This window comes from Ambystoma mexicanum, chromosome 11 (genome assembly GCF_040938575.1).
Source record: "Ambystoma mexicanum isolate Mex_15411 chromosome 11, UKY_AmexF1_1, whole genome shotgun sequence".
Classification (NCBI taxonomy): Eukaryota; Metazoa; Chordata; class Amphibia; order Caudata; family Ambystomatidae; genus Ambystoma; species Ambystoma mexicanum.
In genome coordinates, this window is record NC_090934.1 from 779,639,908 (window position 1) to 779,664,415 (window position 24,508).

At 46.8% G+C, this 24,508-nt stretch overlaps 1 long non-coding RNA gene across 1 annotated transcript in view; it reads left to right on the forward strand.

The window, feature by feature from the left end:
* The window catches only part of LOC138503741 (uncharacterized), a 267,570-nt gene extending 244,446 nt beyond the window's left edge, over positions 1–23,124 (forward strand). The window contains exon 6 of the long non-coding RNA XR_011279695.1: positions 22,671–23,124. This is a non-coding gene — a long non-coding RNA (uncharacterized lncRNA). The remainder of the gene's footprint in view (positions 1–22,670) is intronic.
* The last annotated feature ends 1,384 nt before the right edge of the window (positions 23,125–24,508 follow it).

A 24,508-nucleotide genomic window follows, 5' to 3' on the forward strand; every position in this document is an offset into this window, starting at 1 on the left:
TGAAGATTTGCTGTCCCAAGCAGTCGCAGAAGGCGTGCAGCCAATTGCGCAAAGACTGGACATGCTGGAAAGGGTCCAGAGATCCTCCAGGAAGAAGCGGGCGCTTAGCCCAGGCGAAGGCACGTCGGGATGGACACCCCCATGAGGGGGTTGAGCAGGGGTGTATAGCTCGGAAGAGCAGAGACTCTTTGACCCCCCTCTGCCCCCCTCCCGAGCAAGGAAAGGAAGGTCGACTCCGACCCCCAAAAGACAGACAACCCAGTCGCACGACTTAAGAAGGCCTTCCTGGCGAACACGGCAGATCGCCAGATCAGACCCCCAGCTCCAGGGCGAACAATTCAGGGGACATAGATGTGGGCTACTCGCCCGATGATGAAGGTGGGGAGGAGGAGGACCTCCCTGGGCACCCCACAGCAGATACACCGACCCTCGATGAGGAGGAGGAGGATGTGAACGACATTTTTGACCCAGAGGCCATCAGGCATCCGAAGTCCTCAGAGTGGGTGCCTTCACCCAGGATGGCGCTCTACATGGCGCAGCACATAAGAAAGCCCCAGAACAAGGAAGTACGCTCACGCATGAGGGCAGAATGCCCCTGTCCAGATCTGCCCGATAAGTTGTCGGAGACTCCCGTCCTTGACCCGAGAATGGTCACCTTTGTGACAAAGGCCTCCAGGGACGTCCGGAAGGGCGTGGACAGGCCATGGAGAGGATGCCAGGACAAGGTCCTCGACCTGGCCGGTCCATTGGCAAAGATCATGGACCTTGCTGAGAAGGCCAAGGATACCGGGACCCCGATAGATCCCATCGCCTTAGCCTATTGGGCGCAGCTAGCAGTTTGCTTGTTGGGTAATGCCAACTGTCCCCTCTCGTCAGAGAGGAGGAGAGGTGTACTTTTAAAGATCGACTCTAAATTGAGTGACCTCTCCTCCTATGAGGCAGGTCAAGGGGCGAAGGGACTTCTCTTCGGTGAAGCGTTGGCCAAGGAAATGGCTCAGTTCGTAGGAACCTACTCCGCCCTCGAGAAAGCACAAAGTTCTATAGGGAGGATCTTCCCAGGGCGAGTTTTTGCCGGGACCGGTCGCCAGCGGGTCGGGCGTCCGGTCGATTTGCCTTCCATCGCAGGCCCCAGGGTCATCGAGCACAGTACTGGGAAGGGAGGCAGCAGGATGCCTTCCCTTCCAGAGCGAGATTTCTGAGGGGACGCAGGCAAAGAGGAGCCTACAGCCAGCCCAGAGCCTCTGGCGCTGAGTACATCCGACATGCAGGTGGGGGGCAGGACCCTCCAGTTTTTGGGCGCATGGCACACCTTATCCAGCGATGCATGGGTGCGACACGCAGCAGCAGGTTTGCGCATAGATTTCCTAGGCAACCCCATTCAGGGGCGGGAACCTCAAGCAATCCACATGCCGGGGCAAGAGGCGACACTGCTCCAGAGCGAGTTAGTAAAGCAAAAGAACGCAATAGAGCACGAGACGCAGGTAGGACCGGGTTTTATCAGCAACATGTTTCTTGTGCACAGAAAATAAAAGGTCCGACCCGTTATCAACCTGAAAAGCCTAAACGAATGGCTGAGATACAACCATTTCAAGATGGAAGGGATCCATCTTCTCAGAGACCTGCTGTGCACAGGGGATTGGCTAGCACGTCTGGACCTCAAAGACGCATAACTGACAATACCGATAGCGGAAGCGCATCGCAGATTTCTGCGATTTCTCTGGAACGGAGAAGTGTGGCACTTCAAGTGCCTACCATTCGGTCTTGCCTCAGCGCTGTGGGCGTTTACCAAGCTGATGAGACCAGTGGCCGCGGCCATAAGGGAGAGGGGGATCTGGATCATAATATATCTGTACAATATCCTGGTGCTAGGAGCAGACAGAGCCTCCCTAGCCAACAACGTGCGTTGGGTATTCTCTCTGCTATCCTCCCTGGGATTTCTGGTGAATCTGGACAAGTCGCAGCTGCAGCCGGTCCAGAGGATCGGATTTTCTGGGATTTACGATAGTCGCCATGAGGGCGACTCTAGAGCTCCCGAATCACAAAGTGAGAGCGATCAAGAAGGAGCTCAGAGCGGTTCTAGCGAAGAAGATCATTTCGCTTCGGAATCTAGCCAGGATAGTTGGGCTGCTTGCAGCTTCCATCCAGGCCATCTTCCCAGGCCCACTACATTACAGAGTGCTGCAGCGACTCAAAATCAAGCACCTGCAGGGGGGGTCTTGGATAACCCTAGACAATGAAGCCACGATGGAACTGCACTGGTGGTTGCAGAATATGGAGGCCTGGAACGGTCCAGCCATCTTTGGCGACGTTCCAGACTTAAGAGTCGGACGCAAGCAGGGCAGGATGGGGGGCCAGATGCAGGCAGGCAGAGACAGGGGGAAAATGGTCCGAGGACAAATTACGGCTTCACATAAGCTGTCTCGAATTACTTGCCGGCTCCTTTGCAGTGCAGGCCTTCACCCTAAGGCAGAGTCAAGTGCTGCGTGTTGTTGAAGATGGACAACATCTCAGCAGTATGTTACATCAACAACCTCGGCGGTACCAAGTCGAGGATGCTGGCAGAGCTAACAAAGGATTTCTAGCACTATTTCTGGCACTATTGCCTTCAACATCAGATAGCGGTACTATCTTCCAGGAGCACAGAACAGCGTTGCAGACTGGAACTCGTGGTATCTAGCAGACTCCGGCGATTGGAAGCTGCTTCCCCGGGTATTTCACAGTTTGCAAGAAGTGTGGGGCCCCCTGGATACAGATCTATTTGCATCCAGACTGAACGCACAGACACGCAAGTATTTCAGCTGGAAGATGGACCCGGGGGCAGCGGGCACGGATGCGTTCCTTCAGTAATGGACTGGGACAGTACATTACGGGTTCCCGCCATTCATCATGATCACAAGGGTTCTAGCGAAAGCTCGCAGGGAGCAAGCAGAGTTAGTGTTAGTGGTCCCATTCTGGAAGTCCCAGCCCTGGTTTCCACTAGCAATGGAACTTTCTTCTGATTTTCCGAGGATAGTCCCGCATCACCCGGACCTCCTCCTCAGCCCTGCCGGCCAGTGTCATCCGCTAGTGAAAGTGGGCACCCTGCACCTGATAGCTTGCAGAATTTCAGGAAGAGATGGGAACTGCCGGGCATTTCGCAGCTCGCTGCAGACTGTATTAGAGACTCCTGGGCACCTTCCACCATTAGGAGCTATAGATCAGCATGGGATTCTTTGGCGCGATGGTGCGCAGACCAGCAATTGGATTCCGTTTCAGCACCTGTAGTGCACATACTCAATTTCCTAGCTGCCAGGTTCCATGAAGGCTGCGCGTATAGAACCTTAGGATTGTATAGGTCCGCTCTGTTTGCGGGTCATGAGAAGGTGGAGGGTAATCCTGTGGGGGAGCATCCAGCAGTCCACAGACTGCTGAGAGGGATCAAATTGAGGAGGCCACCGGAACCCAAGTACGCAAGCTTATGGGACGTCTGTGACGTCCTGCAATTATTTATGGGATGGCCGGAGAACGAGTGTCTTTCTCGATGTTGCTTTGTTTGACGACGTGTAGGAGGGTTTCAGATGTGAAAGCCCTGGAAATAGACAGGAAGATATTTTATCCAGAAGGGGTGGCATTTACCATAGTGCAGAGGACTAAGACCGACTCTAGAGTAATTTCTTACCCATACTTTCCAGACAACAAGAAACTGTGTGTGGCGCAATGCATCAAGGATTACGAGGCAGCAACAGCGCATATTAGACAGCGAGGCGTCACGCAGCTGCTGATTGCGTGTAGGAAGCACCATCATGCGATAGCCACTGCGACAATAGCTAGGTGGGTGAGAGAAGTGATGCAGTGGGCAGGCATAGACTTAGCCTTATTTGGCGCGCATTCTGTTAGGGGCACGATGGCTTCTAGAGCGTTTTCTGCGGTAGTGTCTTTACAAGAAATAATGAAAGCAGCCGATTGGTCCTCAGAATCCACGTTTAAAACGTTCTATTTTAAACCATTGTCAGACATGACTAATAGAGTGGTGGCAAGCTTTGAACAAGCATAATGCTCGCCTCCTGTCTTGTCATAGAATGAAGATTGCCCATGCTTACTGCACTGGTCGGTCTTGATTCTATTAAAGACACAGAGGCGAGCATTATATCCCACAATGCTGAATACGGCAAAGAGGGGTATTACAGTGTGTGCTTTTTAATTGTGCTTTTTGCTTTATGTCGAGGCTCTGCATTCCCACCCTCGTGATGTATTTATCTCTCTCCAAGGGTAGGGGCAAAAGCCTGCTTGAGATCACCAGCAGCGTTGAGCCATGACGAGGCAAGTTGTCCCGTTGGACCATAGGAGCCGCGAGTCAGGAGGCCAAGGTTATCTCGATGGAGTTGTGGAAGTTGGTTTGTTCAAAAGTTGACATTGGATTGTATTGCTGTCAAAGAAAGAGGAAGGAACCCGGAGTTGGGGATTCTTATACAGGGAACAGACACCGGATAGGTGGAAAGGGTGCAGCCTCTGGACTACCAGAAGGGGAGAGGCTCATGGGTTTTGCAATTTGACGGTTTTGAGTCTCTGGGACTGGAGTTAAACCTTTAAACTTGGAGAGGTTTCTTTTTGCTACCGCAAACAGAAAAATATAGTAGTTTAAATGTTTAAAAATTTTGAATTGCTGTATTTATTTATTTTTTATTTGCATTTTTAAAGCGCTCACATAGCCCGGGGGCATTGAGGCGCTGAATTGGTGGCAATGAAGATTGCCAAAGCGCACAGCGCAGGAAGTCTTGATTCTATTAAAGACACGGAGGTGAGTATAATGCTTAGTCTTCTTTAATACTGCCAAATCACAGCTTTTCAAATATAATTTCCTTATTTCAATTTTTTTTTAGCAACTGACATTAAATAAAACTTTTGAAAACTCCTTAGGCTGAAAGTAACTGAGGATAGTGTCTCACTACAATTCCCATGAGGCTCTCTGTGTTCAGTAGTCCTAGCCTCCGTCTCGCCCTCCAATGAGAGTGCTCCTGATTGTATAAGTCCCTCTAGATTCCAGGTGCCTTCCTCTTCTTTTTTGTTGAACTGAAACTTTACTATGTCCTAGTCTAGATCCTGAACTGCAGCTGATCTCTCGCTGTTCTGTTTTTCCAGGAAGATTTGCTAACAACTCCTGGTCTGCCTCTTAATTAATCTCGAGGGTTTTTCTGCTCTTTCCCTTGAATAAAAAGAGAACAAAATCATTAGGGAGGGGAATTCACTGCTCTCATCCACATATGTACACAAGAAACATACATTGCAACATAATTTTTCTCCCTCAGCGACATTCCTTCTGGGGGGATAATGCTCGCCTCTGTGTCTTTAATAGAATCAAGACTTCCTGCGCTGTGCGCTTTGGCAATCTTCATTCTATGACAAGACCAGGGGCGAGCATTATGCTTGTTCAAAGCTTTGTACTACTTCTAATGCAATGTTCTTTACGGGCTTAAAATAGAAGGTTCTGAAAACTGAGTCACTGGACCAATCTGCAGCCTTTAAGATCTCCTGCAGCGCCACTCCTGCTGCAAAAGCTCCGGAAGCCATAGATCCTCTGGTTGAATGAGCTCCGAAGACAGAAATATCTATGGTCGCCTGTTCCATGACTTCGTTCACCCATCTCGCTATAGTAGCTGGGGCCACTGCTTTGAAAGGTTTCCTGCGCGCTATGAGCAACTGAGTCACATTTTGTGGTCTTACTGCTGCGGTCGCTGCTTCGTAACATTTGATGCATTGGGCTACGCAAAGTTTACTGTTATTAGGGAAGTAAGGATAAGTGATCACTTTAGAATTAGTCTTAGTGTGCTGCGCTATGTTAAACGCTATTCCCTCTGGATAGAACATTTTTCTGTCAATTTCTAGTGCTTTAACATCTGATACTCTTCTGCATGAGACCAAACCGAGTAAGGTAGCTAGCTTTCCGGATAACTGTCTCCCTGACAATAGGTCATTTCTTGGCCATTGCTCCAACAACTGTAGAACCTTGTTGACGTCCCAAAGGACTGAATATCTAGGCAGTGGGGGTTTTGTCACCTTAACTCCCTTGAGCAGTCAGGCAACTGCTGGATGTTCCCCTACTGGTGCTCCATCCACTAGATCATGACCCGCTGAGATGGCTGATCTATATACTCCGACAGTCCTAAATGCTTTTCCTCTCGAAGTGAGGGAAGCTAAGAAGTTTAATATGTGTTCTATAGGGGCTGAAACGGGAGAAATACTCTTCCCCCTGCAGCATAATTCCCAGGCTTGCCAAGCGGAACTATAGCTCCGAATTGTGGACGGGGCCCATGAAACCTTGATAAGCTCTGTAGCTTCTTCTGAAAGGCCTGGCAAGCACCATCTGCGCCTGAAATTCTGCAGGCTATTAGGCTCAGAGTGTTGTTCTGAATCAGGGGATGAGGTATGCCCCTCGGATCTACTAGAAGATCTGCTCTGTGGGCAATCCTCTGCGGGAAATCCATAGAAAGTTCCATCAGAACTGGAAACCAGGCTTGCGATTTCCATTCTGGTGTCACTAGGACTAGATCCGCTCTGTCTCTGCAGACCTTTGCTAGTGCCCTCGCCAGCATCACGAAGTGGGGGAAAAGCAAAATGGGTGTGATCTTTCCAGCTGTGTAGGAAAGCATCTGTCCCCGCCGCTCCTGGATCCAGTCTCCAACTGAAGTATTCTGGGAGTTGGGCGTTCAGTCTCAAAGCAAATAGATCTGTATCGAATGGGCCCCACGTTTGCTGTAACTTCTCGAAGACTGATGTGTGCAACATCCAGTCGCTCGAGTCTGTTAAGTACTGAGAGTTCCAGTCTGCTACGGTGTTCTTCGATCCCGGGAGATATTCTGCTTTGACTGCTATCTCTCTCTCTAGGCAGGCATGCCAGAAATCTTTGGCTAGCTCCGCTAACATCTTGGACCTTGTGCCTCCTAGTTTGTTGATATATCTTACTGCTGATATATTGTCCATCCTTAAGAGGATGCAGCATCTTGCTCGCTCCCCGGTAAAAGCTTGGACTGCGAATGATCCTGCTAGAAGTTCTAGGCAGTTTATATGTAGTTCTAGCTCTTCTTGTGACCATTTTCCCCCTGTCTCTACGAGGTCACATCTTGCTCCCCAGCCCGATCTGCTGGCATCTGATTCTATAATGATCTCTGGTAACTCTCCGAATATGGCACGGCCGTTCCAGGCCTCCATGTTCCTGAGCCACCATTGAATCTCTGACTTGCTCTCTTGGTCTAGCAGGATTAAGTTATGATATCTCCACCCTTTTTGTAAGTATTTTATCTTAAGCCTCTGAAGAGCTCAATAATGTAGAGGACCCGGGAATATCGCCTGGATCGATTCCGCCAGAAGACCAACTATCCTGGCTAGATTCTGAAGCGATGTAACAGGTCTCCTCAGGGCTGATTTCAGATCGCTCTTTATCGATCTGATCTTGGCCATAGGGAGCTCTAGAGTGGCTTTCCTTGTATCTATCATAAAGCCTAGACACTCTATTCTTTTGCACGGTGTTAGCTCTGACTTTTCTGAATTGATTAGAAATCCCAGCCCCGAGTTCAAAGACATTGCCCATTGAACCTGTTGCTGCAATCTCTCCTTGTCCTCGGCCATAAACAAAATGTCGTCTAGATAGATGATCATCCGAAGCCCTTCGTCTCTTAAGGCCGCCGCGAGGGGTCTCATTAGTTTGGTGAATACCCAGGGGGCGGATGCGAGGCCGAACGGCAGAGTTTTGAACTGCCATCTTTGATCCCTCCATATGAATTGTAGGAAGTGACGATACTGCGGTGCAATGGGTACCGTCAGATAAGCATCCTTCAAATCCAATCTTCCTTCCTGAGAAGATCTGCTAGCAGATGGATTCCCTTCATCTTGAAGTGCCTGTAGACCAGCCAACTTAATTCCTTTAGATTGATAACAGGCCGCACTTTTCCTTTCCTGTGTACTAAAAATATGTTGCTCAAGAAACCTATTGAATGGGGATGCGCTCTTTCTGTAGCCTTTTTCCTCGCCAATGCTTGAATATCTATGTCTAATAACTCATTCTCCGCTTCTGAGCAAACAATGCGTGGCAGGGGGCTTTTCTGAGTGGGTGGGCAAAGGAAGTCTAGTTGATAACCCTGTGCTGTCTGCAGAATCCAAGCGTCTGTTGAAAGCTCTCGCCAATTGTGCATAAATAGCCAAGTCCTGCCCCCTACAGGTGGATATGTCGCATTGCACCTGAGTTATTGTTCTGGTGTCTGAAGTATCCTCTGCCTCTTCTTCCTCTGAAGCCTCTGCTTCTTCTGTTTGGAAAGAAAGCGTCTTGTTGACGCGTTTCCCAGTACTGGGCTCTTGGTCCCTGGGGCCTTCTGTTCGAGTTGAAACGGCCGGTCGAGCGGCCTCTGTATCGACCAGCCCCGGCAAAAACCCATCCGGGGAATACCTTCTTAATCGAAGCTTGTGCTTTCTCTAGAGCCGTATAAGTTCCTACGAATCTGCTCATCTCTTTGACAAAAGTGTCACCAAAAAGCAAGCCCTGGGCGCCTTCTCCCGCCTCATAAGAGGCCAAATCGCCTAGTTTCGCGTCTACCTTGCGCAGCATGGACCTCCTTTGTTCTGCTGATATGGCGGAGTTTGCGTTTCCTAGTAAGCATATGGCCCGTTGTGCCCAGCCTGCTAGGATGAATGGATCAACTGGTTTGCCCGTGTCCTTGGCAGGGTCAGACTGGGACAAGGAATAGGCCTGGTCACCCAAAAGAAAGTGGCCCAGCCCTGGCCTCAAAAAAGTGGCTCACCCCTCGCCTCACGACCCTTGACCTCTGATGACATCACCGGAAGTGATGTAATTTGACCCCACCCCAAAGTGACATCCTGGGAGAAGCGATGAAACACGCCCTTTCACTCCGTGGCAAAACAGGAAGTGGCATCAAATAGCATTGTTCCTAAGTACACTAAATTACTTTGAATCCAAGCAGACGTCCAAGGCCAAATGATAATATGTTATGTATAGCACTTACACTTAAGCTCTTCTTTATAGAACAAATATGCATACAATATGACCCAAAATGTGTTGGTACTCATCTATCGACCTAAGAAGGATGAAAGGCTTTTTGAAGAAAAAAAATGTTTTTGTTTTTTTCATTTTTTTTGTTGTCCAAACCGGCCCAGGCATGGCCAAAAACCGGCCCCCACTCTCCAGGGATGATTTCGGACCGGCCACGGGCCGAAAGGCCGAGGGGCCAATCCGACCCTGGTCCTTGGCTCTCTCCGCTAGGTCCATGATCTTAGCTATGGGACCTGTCAAGTCTAGAACCTTGTCTTGACAAGATCTCCATGCGCGGTCAATACTTTTTCTGAGATCCTTGCTTGCTTTGGTGACAAAGGAGAGCATCTTGGGGTCTAGCTCCGGAGTCTTGTATACTTTGCCGCTGAGCTCTGGTCTGGGACACTCTGCCTTAAGGCGAAATCTTGTCTCCTTTTCTAATGGCTTTCTAATCTTTTGCGGCATATAAATTGCCACTCTTGGTGACGGGGTCCATTCTGTGGACCTTGCGTGTCAAATTGTCTCTGGTTCGAACATATCCGATATGTCATCCTCTGGGGTACTCTCCACTGTGCTGGCTTTGTTGGTACTTCTTGTTTTGGATTGATCTGGTACCTTGTCAATGCTCAGACTCTCGTCATCCTCCTCCTCCTCCTCCTCCTGTTCGGATGACGAAATAGCATCCCCTATATTATCTGCCCCTGGGGTAGGGGGTGGGAGGCAGGGCACTGCTGATTTTGCAAGGAAAGCATCCTTCAATTTATGGAAAGCATCAGCTGCCTCCTGGGGCTTCTCTCTTATCCCCTTAATAGAGCCCGCGGGGGTAGAAGAGTTCCGGGCCACCTTACGCCCTCTATTAGTATTTTCCAGAGGCTTAGTGGAGGTGCCCTCATCTGGATTGTCCTGCAGGCCAGCTTTAGTGCCCAATACATTTTCGAGGACTAACAGTCTCTCTTGTATGGATTGCACTCCTTGAGCCACTGCTCTGACTAGGGAGTCCCCTAACACTCTTAAAACTGAGAGATAAATCCATCTCCTCTTCTTGCAGCTCAGCCTCCTGCTCCTCATACTCCTCCCAATATTCTTCACCCCTGTCAGATGCCATTCTTTATGTTCTGGAGGGAAACGTGCCTGCTGACTGGAGGAGTGCCTCTTAGCCCTGTGCTGGAATAGCAAGCTTGGCTGGGTTTCTTGAAGCAAGCACTTCGATTGTGAGAAATATGAAATATTTTTTTTTTCTCTGCTCTCTGAGCAGTATTAGCCTCTGGCTGGGAGCACCAACGCCCTGAAACAGAGTTTCCCGCAGGCTTTATCGGCTCGGAATTGAGCTGCACGTCTTTCTGTCGTCTCCGCGGCCGTTGGAGGTGAAATAAGCCCTACGCGCATGCGCGCGCATGCGTAGAGCTGCAGGAAGAGCGTCGCCACAGCCTTCTTCAGGTTTGTGACTCGCGGCTCCGGTCGCATGAAAAGGCCACGTAATACTGATTTCTGAAGGGAAACAAGCCCAAATGCTAGCGATGATGCTCGCGGGCTGTTTCCCTTCAGTCGTACCGTCTTAATGTGTGTCACAAAGTGATACTACTTGTGTGCTAATCAAACGCTTCTTATGCACCTAGTTATACGCTGCGCTGCTTAAGAATATATATACACCTTAATACATGCATAACTAAGCGGTTACAGTACTGATAACTGTCGCGTAGTACATAAATGCTGGGAAATAGAAAATAGCACTTAGCTGTGTCAGCAGCAAAAAAGAAGAGGAAGGCACCTGGAATCTAGAGGGACTTATACCATCAGGAGCACTCTCATTGGAGGGCGAGACGGAGGCTAGGACTACTGAACACAGAGAGCCTCATGGGAGTTGTAGTGAGACATTATCCTAAGTTACTTTCAGCCTCAGTAGTTTTCAAAAGTTGTATTTTATGTCAGTTGTTAAAAAAAATAATAATAAGGAAATTATTATATTTGAAAAGCTGTGATTTGGCAGTATTAAAGAAGAATAAGCATAATGCTTGCCTCCGGTCTTGTCATAGAATAAAGAAAGAAAAGCATAATGCTCGCCTCCGTGTCTTTACTAGAATCAAGACTGACCAGTGCAGTAAGCATGGGCAATCTTCATTAGCATGAATGTTTCCTGTGTGGGTGGCAGGGTCACTAGTAAGGGCATAGAGGAGGAAGAGGAATATTAACATTAGCAAGTATTATCCAGAAGCAATTTAGGAATTCTTATTATAAATTATAGCTTGCTATCACAGTTTTTGCTTTTTAAAAGCACTGCAGTAACAATTATTAATTCACAATCTGTTTTGCTCATTTGATCAGCCTTGGAAAACTGTATGGTCCAGTCACTCTGCAAAGATACTTACCCGTGAACTGCTGGTTGTACACAAATCTGAGCAAAGGGTGCACTTGACTCACTGAGCTTTGGTACAGAGCTTTCATTCATGAGTATTATGAACTTTCCTCCATACTAATAACGTCATGTGCAGCAGTTATTGCTTTGTTATTTTTTTGTAATTTGCCTCCCCATCCATGAATTGTTACAAAAAAGAAATGCATATTGCACTGTTGTAGAATGTTTTTGGCGGGACCACATATTTCTTGTTAATGAGTTAAAAAAGTAGACAAGACATTGCAAACACCACAAGCTCTTCCTAAGCAACATTTGTTTGTGATATAGGGTTTACATACCATGAAAACTACATCACTTACTAGTACGTGTTGTTAAACTCCAGTAGTACAAGTATATTACTCATTTCAACAATTGCAGAAAGACATTTTCGAACTTGATGAGAATACAAAATCTAATTTCTTCACTTATCAAAAAAGTAACAACTTAACCATAGAGGTTGAGTATATGAAGAAGGCTCTATATGCAGGTCGGTAGTTCTTGTTGCAGTTCCCGTGTAGATGTCATCTGGTTGAGGGCTGCACAGTGTAGTCTTCAGATTCTCACATTTAACAGGTGTTACTTGCAAATGATTGACTGGGAGTGGCCTAATATTTCCTAATAGTAAATCTTAATAAAATAATAAAAGGCCAGATGTATGTTTGTCCAATGCAGTCATGCACAGTAGAGAATGCCTGAAAAGCACATAATGCTCTGCTAGAGGGAGCTGTTGCCTTAGGATATACAGTCGTCCAATTTGCATAGCTTCGCCTGTTGTCTCCGCTAGAGGGAGCTGCTGCCCGAATGCACAAAATGCTCTGCTCGAGGGAGCTGTTGCCTTAGGTTATACAATGGTCCAATTTTAATAGCTTTGCCTGTTGTCACTGCTACAGGGAACCATTGCCTTAGGATATATAGTGGTCTATTGTATTAATGAAAACCTGCATTTTGGCGAGTGTACACAGGCTGTTACAATAGTATCATATAAAAGGTGAAGTTCATGTCTACATCTTGTGAAGAGTCCTATGGATCCCTTACTGAAACCCTCCCTAAAGTCTCTTCCTGGGTGGCCAGGGGAAGGCAGACGCTTCCTGATCTCAACCCTGGGTGTGGTGTACTGCGGGAGGATCACCTGGGAGGAGACAGGGTCCAGGGTAGTGAGACACAGTATTTTTCCTCTGGAAGGAAGAATCTTCCCAATATACCTAAAGAGGTAATCATAATAGATCTAGAGTTGTGAACCCTAAGGTTGCAAGATCTGAGCAAACATTACCACAAGAAATATCTTTTTGGGTATCCCAAACTAAACACCTTAATCACTCTCAAGGGTACGATATAAAGGAATATGGAAATGTTGTCTTCAATAAACTGCCTTCCTCTTTATTAGCTAAATCTCATAGTCCATCTTTTAAAGGATGTATGTGATTTCTTCGAAAAATATTTTACCTAATGGAGTTGTCACCGAATCCATTTCACAGAAAAACAAAATTAACTTTTTTCTTTTTCTACTTTTATTTTTTTTTATAATGCAGGGGGAGACCCCTGCATATCCCCTCACCTCTCCCTACCCTAACTAATACACTTACACACCCCACCTATTATGCACTATACATATACCGCTTTACCTTCTATTTTCGGTGAAATAAATTCGGTGAAATCTCATTAGGTAAAATGGTATTCAGTGAAATCTATGGTAACATCTTTTAACAGCTTGAAGGGAATTAAATCTACTGTTAAAAGTAACTTAGATGTTCAAACAACTAATTTGTTGAAGGGAACTACACGTCCCAGAATTCAAGAAGGACTGAGATGAGGAAGAGGGCTGGACAGGTATGCAGATGTAATAGTCAGGCAATTAAGCCTAACAGCCACTGTATTAGTCGGTAATTGGGTCTGACAGCCCAAACCGAAGAAAACTGTGAGACCCAAAAGGCCCCTTTAAGTGCAGGCAGCAGGAATGAGTGGAAGGAGCTGGAACGTTGGCTGGCGTGCAGGATGCAGCAGTGGAAGTAGTAGGAAGGCACAAGTCTGGCAAACCAAGCAGAAGTGGGAAAACAAGAGGGACGCCGGAACGTGGAGACAGCAGATTTGACCTGCGTGTTCTGAGAGAGTCATGTCCTTCCAAACTCTGAAGTGCAGAGGCTGCGCAGAGGAAGACGTGCAGCAGAAACTGTTTTCCCCATGTGAGCCTGATTGCCTGCCATAGTTTCCAAGCTGCTGGCGTGTCGGAGACCTGAGGCAAGAAGTAATTATCAAGCTGAGGAACTCAGGAGAGAGGAGACTCGCAAAATGAATGGCCGGACCGGAGACACCTGTTCAGGAGAAGGGTGTGGGTCCCTAGCGGGCCAGAAATAGTAGAAGTTGCAGTAGAAGACAGGAAAGCAGTGTGACCCACAGAGCAAGAGTTTCGGAAGCCGGTGAGTGAAGCAAGGCGCTCTAAAACATTGCCCGACCCTTGACAGTAACAGTAACCAGCTCCTTAGCCACTCGCGTAGGAACTGAAGCGAGACGAAGTTGATCGCAATATTAAAAAGCTTCTGAACAATGGAATTGTAACATGCATATAAGGCAAAGTGCTGCTCACTCGCGTAAGAAGCTAATGCTACAACCTCCCATTCTTCCACTATTCTAAAGACTATACTTGTTCAAAGAGGGGTTGCGTGTCCCTAGTTAAGGAAAGGTAACACCGAAAAGACCCATTTCTGAACACTTAAACGTGACAATAACAGAGTTACAATCTTTACTGTGGGAAAACTACATTAAAGAAAGGCCACGTATGCCTTATTATGATTCCCCAAAGAGGCCTGAACGCTATCCTTTTCTTCTACGGGAATACAATTACATACCCACATTTAAATCTTGAAAAGAACATCAAAGAGTGGTTGTGTGTGCCTAATTGAAGTGTCTACCGAAAGACTGAACCTTATACTTTGTATAAAAGTGACATACCTTACATTAAATGATTGAAGAAGAGAACATGCATTACCTAAGCCAAGAGATACCCCATACTAATTGTGCTGACCCTTTCTCGAAGTTAAAAAGCCATCCAGCAAAACTGTGAAGTTATTAACAGTAAATTGGCCTAAACCAACAATTGTGAAATTCTTACCTGAGGATAAGAAAGCGGCACCAAGGCATCTGGGTAATTGTTGGGCTGAAAGCTGTCAGAAAGGAGCGGGTGAAGTTGGGGAAGGCGAATTGGCTGCCTATGAAGACTATTTTGAAGGGGACTCAATCTGTAATGCCCAAGACTCTGGAGACCAGAGAGAAGTGAGTCTTTAAGGCAAACGCAGGTTATCATTTTGACAGTTAGACAAGAGAGGCTAAAAGGCTGCCCCTTTAAAGAAAGTGATTTTTGAGGGAAGAGTGCCTTGCCTACCAGAGGCGGTTGAAGTACTGTAAAATCTATCTTGTCAAAGTTTATCTAAAGTCATTAAAGCTGTGGCAGTAGTCCAACGTATTGAAACTGAAGCTGCGGCAGTAGTCCAAGGTATCAGCAGACAAGAAGTATATCTGGTACATTGCAGTTGTTGAAACCAAGGTGAAATACTTTGGGACAAAAGTGACTGTTCTCATGGTAAAACAAGCAGAAATGTATCTGTTGAAGTAGAAGCAGCAGTATTAAGAAGTCATCCTGACAAATATACCATTTTTAATGTTGCAACCATAGTTCAAGGAATCCTAACTGTTAACCAAGACTCTGTATCATTGACAGTGTGGATATTGCATTTTCTTTTGAACTCTGGCAAATCTTCTTGTGGGATTGACAAAGCATTGTGGCCAGGATTACCATTGGGCTATTCTGTTTGGAGTGGGAAGTGGAAAACATCACTCAAAAGAGGAGATTCGTTACCATTGGAACTTTTGTCAAAAGAGGAGATTTGTTGCCAGTGGAATTTGTTGATGAACCTTTATTTTGATTGAATAACTTTAAGAACTGAGTTAAGACATTTTCCTTCCAGGGCTGAACATTTTGTTGAAGTGTCTTTAAATCCTGGGGAAGGGAAATCATCCAGGACATTAGAAAATCATTTAGGAAATGTTCATATTGTTCATGTTGTGTTGAATTGTCAACATTGTGTTTGTTTTTTAGTGAGAGGGCCAGTCATCCTTTGTTAGAGTGTATTCCCTTAGCTTTTAGAGTAGGCAGGGAATTTGTCAGTAGAGTAGTGACAGTGAAGCATTTTGATATATTTTCTTTAATAATAAAATGGCATCTTTTGAAAGATCTTCAAACATCTCGCATTACTGACCCCTCACAATCTTTAAATCAGTTTTGGTGAGTTGTGAAACCCCCCCCCCTTTGTATGAGGGGGCCAAGCCATAGGGGACTGGTCTGATATGTCCGCTACCTGATGAGCATCCCAGACGGCGGATGCAGTGGGATTCCCTTGTCTCTCATCCCTCCACGGGCACAGTATTTTCCCAAATCAGAAAGCTTCAAATTGGGCTGAAAAGATGAATCGGTCCTACGTGTTCCAGCATGTCCTTTTGCCTCCACACTGATAACCCTTACCTGCGACAAAAGTGTTCTCCAAGTTTGGCCAAACATTTTTTTCCAGAAACCTACCATTTGAAGGCCATCCCTATTTTAGGAAACAAACATACACCAGATACTTTTAAGCATGCATCTCTTTTAATAATTCTTTGTTTTTTCTGTCAGATTATAATAATGGAGAACATTCTGTTGGGTAGAATTTCCATTTTGTGCGTAATTCTCCCCACTTAATGAGTCCCCTGGCACAGTTTGCTGGACTATTGTTCAGTTAGTGGAAACCTTTCACCACTCACCCTTTTTGGTTAACTTTGATGGAGTCTGCTTTTCTCCATCTTTTTCAATGGCATCTGTATTTTACTATTGCAACACCCTGCATCATCTCTGCAGTGTTGCTGGGAGCTCCCTGAGCTTCCATCTTTGGTTTTATTTTATATTCTTGTGCCATCTTGATGTTACCAGGATAGGGGGATACTTTTTATCCTACCTATGCTTTTCTTTTGTGAGATCAGCCCACCCCACCTTATGTGGAGGGCTGAGGGGTTAAATAGTTATTTTGACACTTCTTCTGGAACTTTGTAGTTGCAGTGGCAAGTCTACCTGAGTGGCTGGTGGCAGTGGATATTTTCTACTGACTTTCCATGATTTCCACATGCAGGCTGCTTTTGCAATGGCTTGCCCTTTCTTGAGCCTTCCACTGCTAACCTGGGTGGGGGAAGTCCTGCTCACTCCACTGTCTTCGGGCTCCCATTGGGAAGCCCGCCCGAAGGTGCAAGTGTGTCTGGGAGGACAGGAAGCTGGGAGGACACCAAAACTCCTCAGTTCTTTTTCCTCTTGTGTGTCTGCTTCGATCCAGTCCTAACTGGTTGCCTGGCTGTCCTCTTGGGACAGTCACCACCCAAAGTTTGAATGTTGCATGCATGCTGATTGGCTGGATTCCTGCATAAAAGGCGAGGGTCTTGATGCTGAAGCCAGAGCCGACCACTGGAAGAAACATTCTGAAGAAGAAGGAAGACAGATGTCTGCAGCCAACTCAAGCGATCGCCAAGCCAAATGAGTGACCACTGCAGTTCCAGCTCTTCTAAGCGACAGGGAAGATCCAAACCGAACAACTTCCTCCCTTCGATTGGTGGGCCTAACCAATCTCGAGACCAATCTGCTGAAATTGTCCAAACTATGTTACACCTTAAAAGTGCAAGCTGGGCATATTAATATACTCCACTTCCAGCATACTCCAGCAATGTCTACGCCTCTTCATCAATTCTCTTCATTATTCTTAAATATCAGTCACATCATTGACTATAATGTTTTAAATATTTCCCTATGGCCGGTTAATCTTTCCTATGACAGGGCTACATTATAGTCCTGCAAAGCCTTTCTTGCCTGGCAGTTCTCTCCCATTTCTGGGGCAAAATGCAACCTCCAGGTCTATGGTCGCTCCAGTAAACACTCAGCAGAACTGTATACATTAATCTTCATCCCTCATCGTACTCAGAGAATAAAAAATCCACATATTAGAACACTAGTGGAACAGCCCATGTACTCAGGCCAAAGTGCATGAAGAAAGACATTTTCAGAGAATTAATAGAGGCATTGTGGAGGCGTGATGTTTGTTGTTTGTTTGTTTATTTGGTAATGCGCTCCAAGCCCGTGGGCATCTGGGCGCAGCAATACAAGAGGACTCGAAACTTAGTTACAATGCCTGACACAGGCTATTACAGAAAAACAGTGGTCGCTTACAATAGGTGATACAATGCATATAGAATAACAAGGGTTAAGCGCATAAGAATAACATTTTAGAAGGTTATAACGTTTCCACTAGGATGAGAATCGTTGCATGTCGTTGTTGTGCAGCCATTTGAGAGCGTAGGATCTGAATCTTGTGTAAGGTAAAGGGCATCTAAGGTCGGATGGGAGTGTGTTCCATGATTGTGCAGCTCTAACTGGGAAGCTCGCTCCGCCCGCTGTGGTAAGTTTGAATCTAGGGACTTCCAGTAGGAAGGTGTTGGCAGATCTCGTGGTTGAGGAGGCGAGGGAGTTCACTTGCTTTTTGAGCGTGAGAGCTGAGTCGAGGTAAAAGCCTAACGTTTTGACCTCGCGCATAGCCTTAATAGTATTGTTGTCGATGTTAAATGAGGCATAGTCCGGGGTGAGTTTGGATAGGTTGTGGTCTGAACCGAGGAGCAGGATTTCAGTTTTATCGTCGTTCAGGCAGAGGCCATGTGTGGCCATCCATGCTTGAATGAGGATGTAGATTTTATTCACCAGAGCGAAGTCCACTTCATAGTTGCCCGAAAGGGGTATGAGGATCTGGGTGTCATCTGCGTAATTAGTGTAGGTGACGCCCAGTCTGTCCAACTTGTCGAACAATGGCTTGGTTAAGATGTTGTACATAGTGGGTGAGACACAGGAGCCCTGTGGGACTCCACATGTGATTTGGGTGGGATCGGCACAGGTGGAATAGGAGAACACTCTCATGGTCCGGTTGGCTAGAAAGGATGGACCCATGCTATAGCATCTCCTGTGAAGTTGGCAGCCAGCTTGAGGTGGTTGCATAAGACTGCATGATCCACCAGATCAAAAGCTGCTGACAAGTCCAGTAAAAGTAGCAGCGCTGTTTTCCCATTATCCTTAAATTCCTCCATTTTAGTTTTAAGATCTATCAGGGCTGTTTCCGTGCCATGGAGAGGGCGGAAGCCCGATTGGCGCGAGCCTAGTAGATGATTAGCTTCTAGGTACTCTTGAATTTGGAGATAGGCTACTCTGTCGATAATTTTTAGTAGGAAGGGTACCGTGGTGATAGGCCTATAGTTGGTCGGGATAGATGGATCGAGGGTTTGTTTTTTGAGAAGGGGGAGGACCCAGGATTCTTTTAAGTTGGCTGGCACTGTGTTGGATTTGAAGGATGAGTTGGTAAGCTTCGAGATGAAAGGGGCTAAGTCTCTGGCAGCGTCCTTTATTATTTGAGCTGGGCAGCTGTCGCCCTTACAGTTGGAGGGCTTCAGTGAGAGGAGAGCCTTTTCAGTGTCGATGATGGAGATGGGTTTAAAGCTAAAAGGGGGGATAGTAATAGGTTCAGTTACTAGAGGCACTTGTTGATCAGTAAGAGAGAGGGTGTCTTTTTTATTCATTATTTTAAGTTGGAGGGTGGAGATTTTGTTTGATAGGGCATTCTGTATATTAGTGCACCATATCTTGTCCTTTGGGACCGTGTCAGTTGGTTGGATAGGGGATTCCATTTCCCGGAGGATGGCAAAAAGTTCCTTGGTATTCGATTTGGCATTGGTAATTCTGTCATTGAATATGTTTTTTTTAGTGTTGATAATTTCTGACTTGTAATGTTTTGTAACTTGGGTTAGCTTAGCTTTGTTGTCGTTGGTGGGCGAATTACGCCAGATGGTTTGGAGTTTTCGTTTCTGCTTTCTAAGGTCCTTAAACTGGGGGGTGAACCAGGCATTGAGGTGGGCTTCTTGCTTAGCTTTGCGTAGTTTTGCAGGTGCAATGGTGTCTAGTGCGTGAGACATAGCTTTGTTAAAGGTGTCTACTAGTGTGTCTGGGTCAGTGTTGTCCTTCAGACCGTTAATAGTGGGCAGGAGGAGGGGGATGAGTTTTTCTGTAGTAATATCTTTTTTACTTCTGGTAGGGAGTGGTGGTATCATTTTGATAGTTTTAGAGCTGGGGAGGTCAAGTGTGGCAGTCAAATTTATTAGAAAGTGGTCAGTCCATAGTTGAGGGGTGATGGCAGTGATGACTGTGTTGCAGTTGAGTTCTGATACCCAGTCAAGGGTTCTGCCTTTAGCATGTGTGGGGGAGAGAACTTTTTGGGTAAGGCCTTGGTCATTTAGGATAGCTGTTATAGAGAGGGCATTTTTATTGTCTGGCTCATTGAAGCCGATGTTGAAGTCACCCAGCAGCAGCGTTTGCGAATGATTTTGGGTATTGTTCGCTATGAGGGTAGTAAGGTCATCTTCAAAGGTTCCCAGGGGACCTGGGGGCCTGTAGATCAAGTGAATGGTTAGCGTGCGGTTATTAGAGAGTTGCATTTTTGCTGAGAGTACTTCGCAGGAAGCACATGGGTGTGAGGTGGTGAGTCTGATAGGCAAAGTGGTTTTCGCGATGATTGCTAGGCCACCGCCTTTAGCATTGGGCCTGTCTACTCTATGGATCTGGTAGTTGTCGGGTATGGCTAACATCAGTGAGGGTCCTGCTGCCTCATGGAGCCAGGTTTCATTTATGGCAAGGAAGTCAATGCTACTGTTGTTTAGTATGTCAGCAATTTCAATTGCATGGGCTACCATGGATCTGGCATTGATAAGGGATCCAGTAAGAGTTAGGGTGTTATTGGGAATAGGATGACTTGCAAGTGTATCTGTATGCTTATTTTGACTCCGGCGTTTCTTTTGGTGGAGGTGAGCAGGAGTTGGGGTTGGAGTTAAAGGTGTCGTAGCTAGAGTTTGCTTATCCATGTGTGTCTGTATAGATGGGAATCTAGCAGTATTGGTAGTACTGTTTCTTTTAGGTTCGTATATGCAAGGTAGCCTTGCCCTGAGTCTCAGGTTTCTGTCTGTGGGGGGACGAGTACTGAAGGTAGCAAAGGTAGTCATGATTGTAGCTAGGAGGGTCAGGGAGGTCAAGTTTCTGCACATGGTAGTTGGTGTGGTTCACTGATGCAATTTGCTTCCCTTATTTCGCTAAGATGTCTGGCTAGGGTGACGCAATGTGTAGTGCAAGTGGCTAGTTGAAGCCGTGGCTGCGCCTAGTGATGAAGGGCATGATATTCACGAAACACAGTATGGGCTAGAGTGCATGGTCTGTTAATGATGATAGGGCACAACACAATCAAGGTGGTCCGTTAGCAACCATAAGGCACAACGCAGGCAAAGTGGTCCGTTAGCGACCATAAGGCACAACACAGTTAAAGTGGTCCGTTAGTGACCATAAGGCACAGCACAGTTAAAGTGGTCCGTTAGCGACCATAAGGCACAACACAGTTAAAGTGGTCCGTTAGCGACCATAAGGCACAACGCAGGCAGTGTGGTCCGTTAGCGACCATAAGGCACAACACAGTTAAAGTGGTCCGTTAGCGACCATAAGGCACAACACAGTTAAAGTGGTCCGTTAGCGACCATAAGGCACAACGCAGGCAGTGTGGTCCGTTAGCGACCATAAGGCACAACACAGTTAAAGTGGTCCGTTAGCGACCATAAGGCACAACGCAAGCAGTGTGGTCCGTTAGCAACCATAAGGCACAACACAGTTAAAGTAGTCTGTTAGTGACCTTAAGGCACAACACAGGCAATGTGGTCAGTTAGCGACCATAAGGCACAACACAGTTAAAGTGGTCTGTTAGTGACCTTAAGGCACAGCACAGGCAATGTGGTCCGTTAGCGACCATAAGGCACAACACAATAAGGTGAACCATGAACACCTGGGTATAGGTAGCACCAAGAAAACTAGGGTCTAAGTATGTGGACACAGCTATGGCAGTTATCGTGGGTACGGGTGTAGATCAAATCATGCAAACATGAATCGATGCATTAACAATGCAATGGGACACAAATTAAATGCATGAATCAGGGGTACCTAGATTCGCGTTTAGCAGGAGCCAAAAAGGCACTGGCTAATAATGCAGTGGGACACAATTTGAATGCATAAATCAGGGGAACCTAGATTCGAGTTTAGCAGGAGGAGCCAAAAAGGCACTGGCTAATAATGCAGTGGGACACAATTTAAATGCATAAATCAGGGTACCTAGATTCGAGTTTAGCAGGAGGAGCCAAAAAGGCACTGGCTAATAATGCAGTGGGACACAATTTAAATGCATAAATCAGGGGTACCTAGATTCAAATTTAGCAGGAGGAGCCAAAAAGGCACTGGATAATAATGCAGTGGGACACAATTTAAATGCATAAATCAGGGGTACCTAGATTCGAGTTTAGCAGGAGGAGCCAAAAAGGCACTGGCTAATAATGCAGTGGGACACAATTTAAATGCATAAATCAGGGGCACCTAGATTCGAATTTAGCAGGATGAACTTAAAATGCAGTGGGACACAAGATCAAAGTGTATGAGCAAAGAGAAAAGAAAAAAAAAAGGACAACAATGTGCTGATATGCTGAAAATAATTGTATTTACAGAAAGCCCTCTGTATGGGGAAAACAAGTAATTTATTTTGTTGGAGAAATACTGCTTAATCAAATGAATTTCTGTTTATATGTTTTTTTTTAAATGTACATATTTTCTTAATGTATAAAACTTGAAGTATGCTGTTAAGGTGGTATCCCTGTCTTGGGCCTTTTCTGCAGCTAACTGTATGTTATCATTGTTGTGATACACATCTTTTTTAAAAAAAAATTATTTGTGTTTAGTCAATTTAGGCTTTTACAAAAAGATGTAAACGGAAGTCTTTAGACAAAGAAGGAGTGTAAAAGCAGCGAGAGCCAATTGTTATTCTCACTCTACATCCCCCTAGGTCGATGCTTCCTTAGACCCGGATTCTTTTTACAGATGTATTCAGATATTGATAGATTCCCACATCATGCTAACCATATCCTAAACATATCCTAAACAATCATGACGGATTCCCATAACATTAAAAAGACCATGCAAAAGATCATGCAAACAAATTGAGGTTCTCCTTTAAAAGAATCAATATATGAATGTGTTTTATATAGTGCTTGTTAACGCAGATTTGACTTTTTGTACCACAATAATTAGCAAGAGTTTCTATTTCTGAACTCGTGTGTACTTAATCTGTCCCTCCCATGCAGGTGATGCCGGATACCCCTTGATGCCATGGCTGATGACCCCCATCGGGCAACCACAGGACCAGCATGAGCAAAATTAAAACCGTGCTCACATCAGGACACGGTGCACAGTAAAGGAGACATTTGGGTTGTTGAAGGCAAGGTTCCGCTGCCACAGCAGATCGGGTGGTGCACTCATGTACAGCCCCGTGAAGGTGGGCAAGATAGTCCTGGGCTGTGCCATGTTGCACAACATGTGCATCAGGCACAACATACCACTTCCCCGAGACATGGACATGCACCCGGCAGAAGTGGAGGAGGAGAGTGACAGTGAGGATGAACTGCCATTGCCACATCGCCGGGATGGAGTGGATGGGTGTGATGCACGCTATGCACTAATCAACCACTACTTCTGAGCGCATCACACATGCACATGGCGTAGGCCATCAACCACAATCTGCACTGTACACAGAATAAATCTCACACTCACACTAAAACTAAATGTCCAGTCATGATTTCTATGCAACACCAAGTATAATGAAAAGTATGAAATGCAATAACAGGTGGACCAACACTCCCCCAAACTCCCAACTATCCCTCCCCACTCCCCCTCCCCAACTATCCCTCCCCACTCCCCAACTTGTGTCACGCTGTCCATGAAGTCTCAGCCCAAGACACATCCATTGCACATGTTGGTCCTTGGCCTAGTTACGGGCCCGCTTGCCAACTGGCCTGCAATTGTGTTGTGTGAGGCGCATCGACCCCCGCCTTGGGCTGCCATGGATGGAACTGGCTGGCGTGGAGCTTGTAGATGCTGTGTGTGTCGGGTCACTGGCCCCTCTATCCAGGGCAGCCTGAGGGGACATTGCCATGGACTCTACCATGGAGGACATAATGCTGTTCCCCTCGGGGACCCTCCTGGTCATCAGTACAATGGCGGATGTAGCACGACCAAGGGCACGTGCAGTGCCACGCCCAGTGGCCAGCATACTTTCCCTCATCATCTGGACCTCGGTGCATAGGAGGCCTGCCTCCCCACGCATCAGGCATGCCTCTTCAAGGTGCTGCTGCATCAGGGAAGTTAAGGCCTCCTGCCGTTCCTCGATGCGGCGCAGACGGCCGTCCATGTCCCTGACACTGGGGAAGGGCAGGCATTGTGGGCTGTTGATGTTCATCGGGCTGAAATCAGGCTGCTCGTAGCTGGTGTGGTCGGTTGTGTCCCCCGTGGTGTCTCCATCATTGTCGGCAGCCTCCTCTGCACTGGATTCATATCCATGTGCATGTGGCTGTTGTGGTGGGGGCAGTGTCCTCCCTCCTCTTGCTTGCTTTGCAGGCAATTGCGGCACTGCAGGTGGTGCAGCCTGGATGCTTGGCCAGCGGTAGTTACCACTGCAGGTGGTGCAGCCTGTATGCTTCGGTAGATACCCCTCCAGGTGGTTCAGCCTATATGTTTGGGGAAGCAGTAGTTACCAATGCAGGTGGTGCAGCCTGGATGCTTGGGGCTGCAGTAGTTACCACTGCAGGTGCTGCAGCCTGGATGCTTGGGGCAGCGGTAGTTTCCACTGCAGGTGGTGCAGCCTGGATGCATGGGGCAGCGGAAGTTACCACTGCAGGTGGTGCTGTCTGGGTTGGGGGGGCAGTTGTGTCAGTGGCAGTGGTCGCTCCAGTGTCCTGAGTGGTGGTGGTGGTCCGTGCAATATGGCGCCGTTGTCGTCTGGTGCCCCTTGAGGTGTCGGGTTGGCCTCCATCACGGTCAGATGATGTGCCTGGGGGTGGTAGAAAAACATGATGTTAGGGACCAGTGTGGATTCAAGATGCACTGATAAGTGCAATATGTTGGTTGTGGTCGTGCTGTGGTGGGC